The sequence below is a fragment of the Oncorhynchus gorbuscha genome, linkage group LG16, assembly GCF_021184085.1.
Source record: "Oncorhynchus gorbuscha isolate QuinsamMale2020 ecotype Even-year linkage group LG16, OgorEven_v1.0, whole genome shotgun sequence".
Taxonomy (NCBI): domain Eukaryota; kingdom Metazoa; phylum Chordata; class Actinopteri; order Salmoniformes; family Salmonidae; genus Oncorhynchus; species Oncorhynchus gorbuscha.
Genome location: NC_060188.1, coordinates 24053353 through 24065354, shown reverse-complemented (window position 1 = coordinate 24065354; position 12002 = coordinate 24053353). Strand labels below are relative to the sequence as shown.

The following is a 12002-nucleotide window of genomic DNA, read 5'->3' as shown; positions in this document are numbered from 1 at the left end:
CCCTACAGGAAGGAGACAATGCTGGACGTCTGTCCTGTTTGTGACACTGGCCTCTCGCCTGCCGTCGGCCCAGTGAGGTTACACAGACAACACAGCCTTTCTCCTCCAGTCCTATAGCCTTTCAATCTGCACACTATAGAGAACAATAGCACATCCCAGAAATACATTTGAGCTATATTACTGCCTGAAACAAAGCCTGATGTGTTGAATATCAAAATACTTGTACAACCATCACCTCAGGGTACTATAGCACAGATATATTTACTGAGACACTGTGTAGTTCTGCTGCTACCTAGTGCTACTAGTCACAATGTCAGCTAAGTGGAGCAAACAATCTGTTATCTTTGTTCACCATTGATAGCCTACATTATTTTACAGTGGACGCCTATGTGCAGCAAAGTAAAAATCAAACTCTCGTATAAATCCTGCATTTCTGTCCATTTGAAAACAGTTATGATCAACATTGTCTATTCCTTACTACATGTAAAGACAAGTCAGGGTTCAACAGTTAAGGTTGGTTTAATTTCAATAGTTCAAGCTCAATAAAACCACAGGTTTAACATGTACAATATTTTAGTAATTGCTTTAAAATAATATAAAAACAAATGAGTAAATCTACAGGGAAATGTTATCAAAACAAAGCAATGAAAGACAAATTATATCGTATTCACATAAAAGAAACACACATTTTCTGCTTGCTACACATCGTAATATATGCAATGAACACTAAAAAGAATCAATGGTAAATTACTTTTTTTTGTATGAAGCAAAAAGAGATTTCATCACAATGACAAAGGAAATGTCAACTTCACCAGCTCATTTAGCAAACATGTTTTAAAGGGATATTGTCAATTAAGGCCCGTTATCTACTTCTCCAGAGTCAGGTGAACTCGTGGATACCATTTTTATGTCTCTGTGTGCAGTTTGAAGGAAGTTGCTAACTAGTGTCAGCGCATTTGCTAGTAGATACCACACACTTCCACTCATTCAGCTATCGCTAGTTAGCATTGGCTCGCAGATCTACCTCATACTGGATGCAGAGACGGTGGTCTATTAAACCATCAGACGCTGGGGAAGTAGATAAAGGGCTTAATAGCCAAAACCCTGAAGTATCCCTTTAAAGTCTGTACATTGGTCTAGCATTACAATATTAACAAAGATAATATGACTACTCTAAAACGGTAAAAATGCATCGTTACTATAACAAATGGTCTTTCACACAGAGAATAAAAGAACAAGACATTTTCAGTTCAAAATGTAGGGCTCATTTTCCTAATTTGGTTGCTCAGGCAACCAAAGTGCTGTGAACTGTACAAACAGGCCTACGTGAGACATTTAAAAAGATCCTAGTAAAGGTAAGGTGTTGTGTTTGGTTATTGGCACAGACTGAAGAAAGAACCACACCTCTCATATTGATTACAATGCAGAACGAAGGGGCGCCAAGAGAAGCGTCGGTAGAAACAACGTACAACAATATTTCACTCTACGTTTGAAGGGGCACCATGCTTTAGGAGTCCACAGAGATGTAGGATGCTCTTGCTGAAAAGGTAAATGGTACAAATGAACCCGTGTCACTACAGCATTTCTTCAATTTACCCATTGTGAAACAACTCCTGCAGTTTCATTTTTTTCTCCCCAAAATAGTTCTTTACGCCAAAACACATCTTTGTGACAATGAAATGCTGGCGCATTAAGGATGTCCAGTTCTCTTGGCTGTTGTAACATGCATAATTGTACACTAGAATACATGTATTCTACCCCTCTTTAGAAGAAATACATACTAATTCATGTACACAGCCTCCAGACACTGGATGTAACTCGGACTATATCCATAGGGTTCAGCAGAGGAGAACTGTGCGAGGCGGTCAGAGATCTGTTGGGAGGACAGGAGACTGGCAAGCAAACACACCGACCACTGTACGCAGACGAACACCAACACCAGCACAAGATACCTGGCTAACAGAAGAGCACTGCAAATGATCTATTAAATGAGTCTTATAATGGTGGAGGAAAACTCCTCTTTTGTTTAGTCTCTCAGCAACCTGGAACCAGTCCTCATATCTGTCTGTCGTCTGAATAGTCTTCCGTTTGAGAACAAAACCTTCCCATAGAAGTGTGAACATTTTGTTGAGCATATCCTCAATTGACCAAAACTCTTCAATGTAATGAGAATTACAGTTCTGATAACAGCAGTCTGTGGTATTGATGAGAAGACAGCGGGTCCCACCGTTCACAGCTCCTCGTCTTCAGTGAGCTTCATCCGTCTTTTCAGTTCACATCATCCGAAAGCAGACGCCGGAATCGAAAATAAACTCGTTTTCACAGCAAAACTCTCCAGTTCAAAATCCATGTAGCTTCAGTCATTTTCCAGGAATAGTGGCATACTGTATCACTCCCCCTGGGGGAGGGGGGGGGACAACAGCCACAAACATGCAGGTCAGGACTAATGTAAGAGTTAAGAGATCCCAGTCTTTTCCAGTCATAGACCTACTGCTATAAGACATGGTGAAATAAGATAACTGGTCCCACTCACAGTCTGTTTGTACAGACAAATGCAATAACAAGCTGATGGCTACATAGATGAGTAATCAGTAGTCTCTCAGCTTGTTAGACAGTAGTAATGATATGTCAATGTGATCTCGTCAGACACATGGATTGAGAGACGCGATAATACCACTGATGTTAATGCCCTTTCCTCGATCCGGTGTTCTACTGGTCGTGTTGCAAGTCCTCCAGATAACAGGATTACATGAGGAACTGAGATGTTCCACTATTATGAAGAACACTCACACGGAATGCTTGAGAAACACTGGTGTTTGTCTTTCAGACATATCATGGCCATAGTATTGTGGAGGTACATCCAACCTTTGGAGGAACCGTGCATGGATCCCAACTTGCCATGACAGAGGTCTAGTTCTGTAAAAGGGTGTGAGGGAACAGCAGTTTCTAGGCCTTTCCACAGCTCTCTGTGTAAGGTATTGCTCAACATCTCCTCCAGCAATGAGAGAGATAGTACAGTACATAGCAACATATTGAACAAAATCACTATCAATAGTTATCAGTGCTAGATATTCCCATAACTGTCTCAGTCCTCACCAAAGCAATGGCAGTTTAGTTTCATTATCTCATCAGGTGTTCTCTCCTTCACAGCACCATAACCAGTGGTTTTTGCAGTGGTTAACACGGAGACCATTTGATTGTGGATATCTCCTTCATACAATATCAAATACAGGGAAAAAGTGGCAGACAAGTAAGACCAAAATATGCTGTTTGAGCAACATATCCTCACATAAGACATTATCACTCCGTTCAAGATGATATTTGGTGGGCTGAGCAGAGGAGGAGGAAAAGGAGCAGAGATCGTTTATGAAGAGCTGGAGGCCAGTTGCCTCATTAGTCTGTATTGTCCCTGGGCCACGAGGATGGCCCAGCACTGAGGCGAGGCTGTGGTAGCAGGGGAACAAGGGCCACCAACTCAGTCAGTCCACTAGCAGCCCATGAAGCAGATGACAGCGATCCCACGATGCTGGAAATAACCTCCCACTGGCCCTCACCCTGCACTGGCTATCTGCTCTGCTGTGGACCAGCCCAGACGGGCCATCTGGAAACATCATGAAAGGGCCTACGGAAAACATTGTAATGACGACAGAACTATTTACATGATGCGTCTGCCTTGCGCGTTCTTTCTTTGCTCTGCCATCAAGCACACTTCAAAAGACATATTTGGCTCAGATGTTTGAAGTTGTTGCTGGGGGAGAGGGCTAGTAAGAGTGAAGAGGAAAGGAGATGGGGACTGTAGCCTGGATGAGGATGGCGATGACATCACAGAGATGTTGAGGGGCATTGGAGAAGAAGTTCTAGAGGCGAGGTGGTTCCACACTGGTGTGTCTGTTGGTGGGTCACGCCCCCGTTGTTGTCTAGAGCTGTGCCGCTGGGTGATGTGGTGGGCGGTGTGGAGTGTGCTGTCGTGAGTGGTGTGCAGAGTCGTGTTCTTGGTGCTGTGGAGGAACGGGGGTGGAGGTACTGGGACCCGGTCCGCTGTTGGCCAGGTACTTGGCCCTCATGCTGGAGGTGTACTGTTGAGAGAAAGAGAAAAGTAAGGCGTAACAAAACAGCATGTGACCCGTGTATTCAGATAAAACATTTGCATCCAATAGAGAACTGTAAAAAATGGAAAAGTCATGAAAGGGCCTCAGTAAAACATTGTAATGAAGGCCGTAGTCTTTACATGTTGCCTCTGCCTCAGGGGTGTATATTTGATATTTTCTATGTTTGAAAGTGCAGGTCTTTGCCCTGACATCAAAAAAAGCATGACTAATGTAACACGCTGAGAACAACAGGTCACCTTAACAAATCAATAGAGAGGGTTTGGTTTTGAGGGCTGGAGAATGAACAAGCTCCACACATCACAACACCAACAGAGAAAACATTCAGGGTCCCCCATTTTGACGCTGCAAAACAAATGCATGTGGGATACAGCACTGGGGTTTTGCCTTGGGGGAATGTCACCCTGGGAGTCATTTGGACAGCCTATTGTGAACACCTAGGATCAGCAGTATGTTCACAATATCTCAGATTCCCCTACCCTCAGATTTGGCTCTGAACAGTGTGTGTGTGAGATCAGAAATGTAACTGCCTGGTGCATAAAATCAAGCTTGAGTCTGCATTTTGGTTGGAAATGGAAATAATTAATTGCATGCTCAGTCTGTGATGTGAACCTGAAATATAGATCATTTTGTCCCTTAACTGCTTTTCCTGTATACTTTTTGGAATTCTACCACAGAGATAGTCTGTAGTGAAGCCTGTCTATCTGTAGTATCTACCAATAGTATCTACCTACAGTATCTACAGTATCTACCTACAGTATCTACAGATCTATTTACAGTATCTATCTGCAGAATCTACCTTATAGTATCTACTTATAGTATGTATAGTATCTTTCTTATAGTATCTGCCTGCAGTATCTTCTTCCAGTATCTGCCTGCAATATCGGCTTCGGGTATCGGCTTCGGGTATCTACTCGCGGTACCTGCCCGCGGTACCTGCCCGCGGTTTCTACTCGCGGTACCTGCCCGCGGTTTCTACTCGCGGTACCTGCCCGCGGTACCTACTCTCGGTACCTGCCCGCGGTACCTACTCGCGGTACCTACTCGCGGTACCTGCCCGCGGTACCTGCCCGCGGTACCTGCCCGCGGTACCTACTCGCGGTACCTGCCCGCGGTTTCTGCTCGCCGTACCTGCCCGCGGTATCTACTCACGGTACCTGCCCGCGGTATCTACTCACGGTACCTGCCCGCGGTATCTACTCACGGTACCTGCCCGCGGTATCTACTCACGGTACCTGCCCGCGGTATCTACTCACGGTACCTGCCCGCGGTATCTACTCACGGTACCTGCCCGCGGTATCTACTCACGGTACCTGCCCGCGGTATCTACTCACGGTACCTGCCCGCGGTATCTACTTACGGTACCTGCCCGCGGTATCTACTTACGGTACCTGCCCGCGGTATCTACTTACGGTACCTGCCCGCGGTATCTATCTATAGCATCTACGGTATCTATCTATAGCATCTACAGTATCTATCTATAGCATCTACAGTATCTATCTATAGCATCTACAGTATCTATCTATAGCATCTACAGTATCTATCTATAGCATCTACAGTATCTATCTATAGCATCTACAGTATCTATCTATAGCATCTACAGTATCTATCTATCTATAGTATCTATCTATAGCATCTACAGTATCTATCTATAGTATCTATCTATAGTTCTATCTGCAGTATCAACAGTATTTACCTATAGTATCTGAAGATGAAAAACAAGTTTTAATGACTCCAACCTAAGTGTATGTAAAATTCCGACTTCAACTGTAGATACGATTGATACAGTATATATTTATCTATCGTATCTACCGTATCTACCGACCGTATCCATTGCATCTACCATATCAACAATATATATCCATCCATCCATTTATCCAGTGTATATATAGTATGTATCTACATGGGAAAGTAAGGGCTTATCATACTGTACTTAGAGATAATAAACCACACTAGAATTGGGTTGTCACATCTGTGTACATTACAATGTATTTATTGCAAAGGAAGGAGCAGACAAAACCAGGTGCACTTGCAGTACATACTCTGTGAAAGGTTTACAGAACTAACAGAACTTATTCCAGTTGCCTATAGCTCCTATATAATATACATGCCATTTAGTTTTTATCCAAAGTGACTTGCAGTCATGTGTGCACCCAGGATCATCAGCGTTGCCAGCACCATGCTCGGCCAACTGGAAATAACCAGACGTTATATCCTGCACACGGTTGTACTGAAAAGTGGCCTTGCCAGCTCATCATGACTTTCAATGGGAGTCTCTTAGACTTAGAGGTAAAGTGAAGTGGAGATCATCCCACTCCACACTCAGGAGCCATTTGACCCTTTATAGTGTACATCTATGAGCTCTGAAGGCCAGGAGAGAGACGGAGACATAGGTGGAACAACCTGACAGTGGCAGAAAGATGTTCTGGGTCACAGAAGAAGTCAAGACTTCCAAAATGAACCAGTACAAGTCCTGGACCAGGGGAATCTCCTGGCAGCAAACTGGATAAAGTTGTTCTCTTCTACAGTAATTGACTTGTTCATTTTTCAAAACCGTTAAACCCTAAAAAAGTCCACTCAGATGTCATCCACAGTGTCCACTCCTTTCCAGACCCTCCCTGGTTCCGGTGGAAAGGGGAATGCAACAGTCTGAAGGGCTCGGCAGACTGCAACGCAGTTACGTGACTGTCCTTTTCTGTTGGATGTCGGCTTAAATGTTCATGAAAGAAAGGCCACGATGAGCCTGAAGACAGGACAAGAACGTGGCGTGTACCACCTAAAACAGCTGCAGTGCTGGGGGATAGGAAGGCATGCTGCCCAAGGCCACAGTCAGGGGACACGCGTTAGGTGAGGGGTCACACTAGCAAGACACAGGAGGGCAGTGGGGTGGCAGGTAACTCTGGTTACAGCGTGGGTGGTTGGGGTGGGAGACTTGGTTTGGGGGGGAACACAGGCCAGGTGGGGGGATGGGGGGGGGGGGGCATTGTCTGTACCTGTTAGCATAGCGGAGGAGGTTACCAAAACGATCTCTCACTCGCCGAGGGCTTTAACTGCCAGTTGTTGCGGCTGTAACTGTCCATGTCGGCAGTCAAATACAACTGTGTGGGTTTGCAGGAAAGAAAACAACAGCGACAAGACAGTATAGAGAAGATACACAGCGCAGAGTCTAGGCCCAAGCAGACACACGGACACCAAGGAGGGGCTCAGCCTCCAGGACAGGAGGGCGACCGGCCAGGGAGGACCAGGGACCACTGACGGAGGGATTCAGGTTGACTTACAACACACAACCTGTGAAGACTGGTAGCTAGGATCGTCATGTTGACTCTAGCCCTTACTGTGAGCCAAACTCACTTGAATATGTCAAAATAAGAGGCAAAAACAATGCACTTACTACACTGAGACATCATTTCCAAAGACAGGCCCCGTTGGCAGACTGTTTACTTTAAAACAAGATCTCATCGGAAGATCTTTCATTATCATCATTATCGTGTCCTACACAACGGCTGCCAAATGACCCAGTCAGTGGAGGTGTTCTGCCAATCAGTTTATAACGTAGACATTGGGACACTTACCGAGGGAGGAGGGGACTCTCTCTCTATCAGTGGGGTGTTCTCACACCGCGGGTTCTGGAAGGCACTGGCATTCTGGGTCCTGTGTAACAGAACAAACACACACTCCAAGGTTAAACACAGGCGGAGATGGAACTACAGCTGCAGAACCTGCGCACACACACACACACACACACACACACACACACACACACACACACACACACACACACACACACACACACACACACACACACACACACACACACACACACACACACACACACACACACACACACACACACACGTCTTACTGACCCTCAAAATATACTTTCCATGCCACAGAAGCACGTACACCCACATATACAAATAGTTCATGATACCATTTACCACCTACAGGCACCACAGACACAGAACCCCACAGTACATCCCAGGCTGTACTGTGCTGTACAATCCACCAAAACCAGAAGTACCAACAAATCCCCTCCCCCAGCCCCCATCCTAAGAGGCCCATTCATAAGGCTGTTGGCCTTGGGTTTCAAAGGGCCACAGCTGGAGAGCAACAGCTGCATCTCTCGTGGCCGCCAGAATGTGACCCTCTATGGGAGAGCAGAGCACCTCTCCTCTCGTTCTCTGTGCTAGCACAGCCCTGGGTCACATGTTATCTCACATTCCTCAATCCTCACCACCACAGCCTGCTTTGAACCTTTCAACACTGAGAAAGTGGAGGGGAAGTGCACCCACTGTTCCCCAGTGATTCTCTTTGAGACGAGTGTTTCACGGGACTGGTGTTACTGTACTCACATGTACTCTGTGACGGGGCGTTGCTGACGGTGTGTGCTGCAGCAGGGATGCTGGTCTCGCTGCCGTAGCTGCTGCCACAGCTGTACAGGCTGGGCATGTGGACGCGGTACAGGTTGTCATGGTTCTGCAGTCTGCCTCCGTGGGCCATGGACTCCTCCTCGCTGTCCGCCTCATTCCTATAGAGACAGAGAAAGAGAGAGAGACACTGCTGAGTCACAGGTCCACCAGGACACACATGACCAGGGTTGGAGTAAATTCCATTTCAATTCAGGAAGAATACAGAAATTACAAATCGACTTCCACACTTTCTCATAGAAAATCATTGAGGAAAAGGCAACAGAAAACAGGTCATACCCTAAGAAGGATGCAGATGCCCCCTGTTGGACCAAATGAGATATTACATGTGACTAACACATATCAGTTAATTACTATAGCTCCTGCCTTGGGCAAATCAGTGTAATTTTGTAAATGTCAGATCTCTATGGAAAGACGCACCATTCACCCAAGTTTAGTCAAAATCGGGCCAGCATTGTCTGAGGTATTGCGTGTGACAAACGTACAAGGACACATCCACAGTCCCATTCTCAATTTCATCATGGGGGACAAAAATTGGAATGACAGTTATTTCCAAACTGAAATGGAATTTACAACCCTGCAGAGTGACAAACGGCCACAAGGTGGAGAGCAGCAGCAGCACAAAAACAGGCACATTCACAGTCACGTTTTGCATTCATCCACGGCCACGTTTCTATTCAATGTCTTCACTGCCCAAGGGGAGACGAAAGAAGTCTTCTCTTTGAAAAAGGGATAGCAGCAAATCCCCACTGAGCTTAAGGAATAAAACCATGCTCCACTAAGATATAAATGTATTCAGTTTCCACACAAATATTAAAGATTGATCTGCTACAATACAGATTGGTTCACTTCGCCATTTCTGTTCAAACATGAGCTGTGATCGTGACTACCGCAAGGGAACCACTGAAAGCCCACATTGTCACATTTTCAAAAAAACAAAAGACATTTCCCCCTGTAGCACAACGGTCAAGATATAAAACATGGACAACAAAAGAAGACAAAAACAGCCCTTGTGGCGCTGCAGTGAATAGCGCTGATGATGATGACATGGTCATGGTGACTTGTCTCCCTCTAGTGTTCAACACACCACCCACAGCGTTCTCCTCCACACAGCTAATTAATGACATCATCCCATTCAGGGCAGCACGCATTCACCCATTCACCCATACAGAACATTACGAAGACAGAGTACGTACTGGGGGGGGGGGGGGGGGGGTTTAACTAATTTCCAACATTGCCATGTTCATATATAAAACATATCAATGGGATGGCCTATGGCATTAGAAGCAGTAAAGCTTAATGTTGGGTTATTAAGAACTACATGCATCATTACAACAATGAGCTATTACTCAAACAACTATATGTCATTTAGAAGATGCATTCCTAAAAATAAAAAAAACCTTTGCTGTGTAACAGGAACAGCGAGCTGAGATAAAACTGCAGAACATAACATATCCACCAGTATCCTCAGAACTCTGCTAATTACATAGTGGAGTTAAACTGGAGGCGTGGCTTGGGACAGCCAACTCTCATCTCTCTTACAAGGCATTATGATTCATCCTATCCATCTGCTGCTGATAGGGGCACCCAGTGGAGGGAAATCAGATGGATTTCATAAAGTACAACAACGTCAACCTCCAAAATTACACCACTCCATGCAATGGTTGCAATAGATTTAGGCAAAGCTTTGCACAATTAGGGAGAGGGGGATAACAGGAAGTGATACTTGGGGAAGCAGCTGGGCCCTCCTGGCCAGGTCCCATGGAACACGCTGCCGGTGTTCTACACACTAGCAACGGAAGACTTAAAGCAGCGAACACATTTAGTCAGGGGTTTAGAAACTCTTCAGGAAGAAAAATGATTCAATTGTATAATAGTATTGTCTCTGTCTGTCTACAGGCTAATCATTAGAGTCATTTCCTTGTAATGTAAAATGGGCCTCCGAGGCTACAGTCCACGATTCAGGCAAAAGCTCTATTAACTAATGTATGAGTTCTATTGGAAGCAATTCTAAATGGTTTCTCAAACCCTGAAATACCTAAAACATTGTTCATTTTCTGAACCATTTTGCTCATAGACATGGAGCACTAACATAGAAACAGAAATAGCATTGAGGTCCAATTGGATGGACTGTATGTGGTACTGGAGGATAGTAGTGTGTATGGGAGAAGGGTTCTGACCTCTTGTTGTTCCAGGTGTGAGGTAGGCTGCAGACGATGGAGCTGAACATGAGAGCCGTGACGAAGGAGAAGAACACCAGGTAGATCAGGCCCTCCAGTCCATCATAACACAACCCTGTTATAGCCTGGACATAGTCCTGGAACACAACACAAGCCTGTTATAGCCTGGACATAGTCCTGGAACACAACACAGCAACACAGTTAATAACACAACCCTGTTATACCCTGGACATAGTCCTGGAACACAACACAGTTAATGACACAACCCTGTTATACCCTGGACATAGTCCTGGAACACAACACAGTTAATGACACAACCCTGTTATACCCTGGACATAGTCCTGGAACACAACACAGTTAATGACACAACCCTGTTATACCCTGGACATAGTCCTGGAACACAACACAGTTAATAACACAACCCTGTTATACCCTGGACATAGTCCTGGAACACAACACAGTTAATGACACAACCCTGTTATACCCTGGACATAGTCCTGGAACACAACACAGTTAATGACACAACCCTGTTATACCCTGGACATAGTCCTGGAACACAACACAGTTAATGACACAACCCTGTTATACCCTGGACATAGCCCTGGAACACAACACAGTTAATAACACAAACCTGTTATACCCTGGACATAGTCCTGGAACACAACACAGTTAATAACACAACCCTGTTATACCCTGGACATAGTCCTGGAACACAACACAGTTAATAACACAACCCTGTTATACCCTGGACATAGTCCTGGAACACAACACAGTTAATAACACAACCCTGTTATACCCTGGACATAGTCCTGGAACACAACACAGTTAATAACACAACCCTGTTATACCCTGGACATAGTCCTGGAACACAACACAGTTAATGACACAACCCTGTTATACCCTGGACATAGTCCTGGAACACAACACAGTTAATAACACAACCCTGTTATACTCTGGACATAGTCCTGGAACACAACACAGTTAATAACACAACCCTGTTATACCCTGGACATAGTCCTGGAACACAACACAGTTAATAACACAACCCTGTTATACCCTGGACATAGTCCTGGAACACAACACAGTTAATAACACAACCCTGTTATACCCTGGACATAGTCCTGGAACACAACACAGTTAATAACACAACCCTGTTATACCCTGGACATAGTCCTGGAACACAACACAGTTAATAACACAACCCTGTTATACCCTGGACATAGTCCTGGAACACAACACAGTTAATGAGGCCTGTACGACAGGACATTGATGCAATTGTGCAAGAGAAA

General features: G+C 45.0%; 1 pseudogene across 1 annotated transcript in view; it reads right to left on the bottom strand.

Moving 5' to 3' along the window:
- Positions 1–503: 503 nt before the first annotated feature.
- Positions 504–12002, bottom strand: part of LOC123999500 — a 79192-nt pseudogene continuing 67693 nt past the window's right edge. The window contains exons 11-14 of the transcript XR_006832465.1: positions 10714–10850; positions 8459–8634; positions 7679–7757; positions 504–4076 (exon numbers count right to left, since the gene is read on the bottom strand). The product of XR_006832465.1 is annotated as a protein tweety homolog 3-like (transcript). The remainder of the gene's footprint in view (positions 4077–7678; positions 7758–8458; positions 8635–10713; positions 10851–12002) is intronic.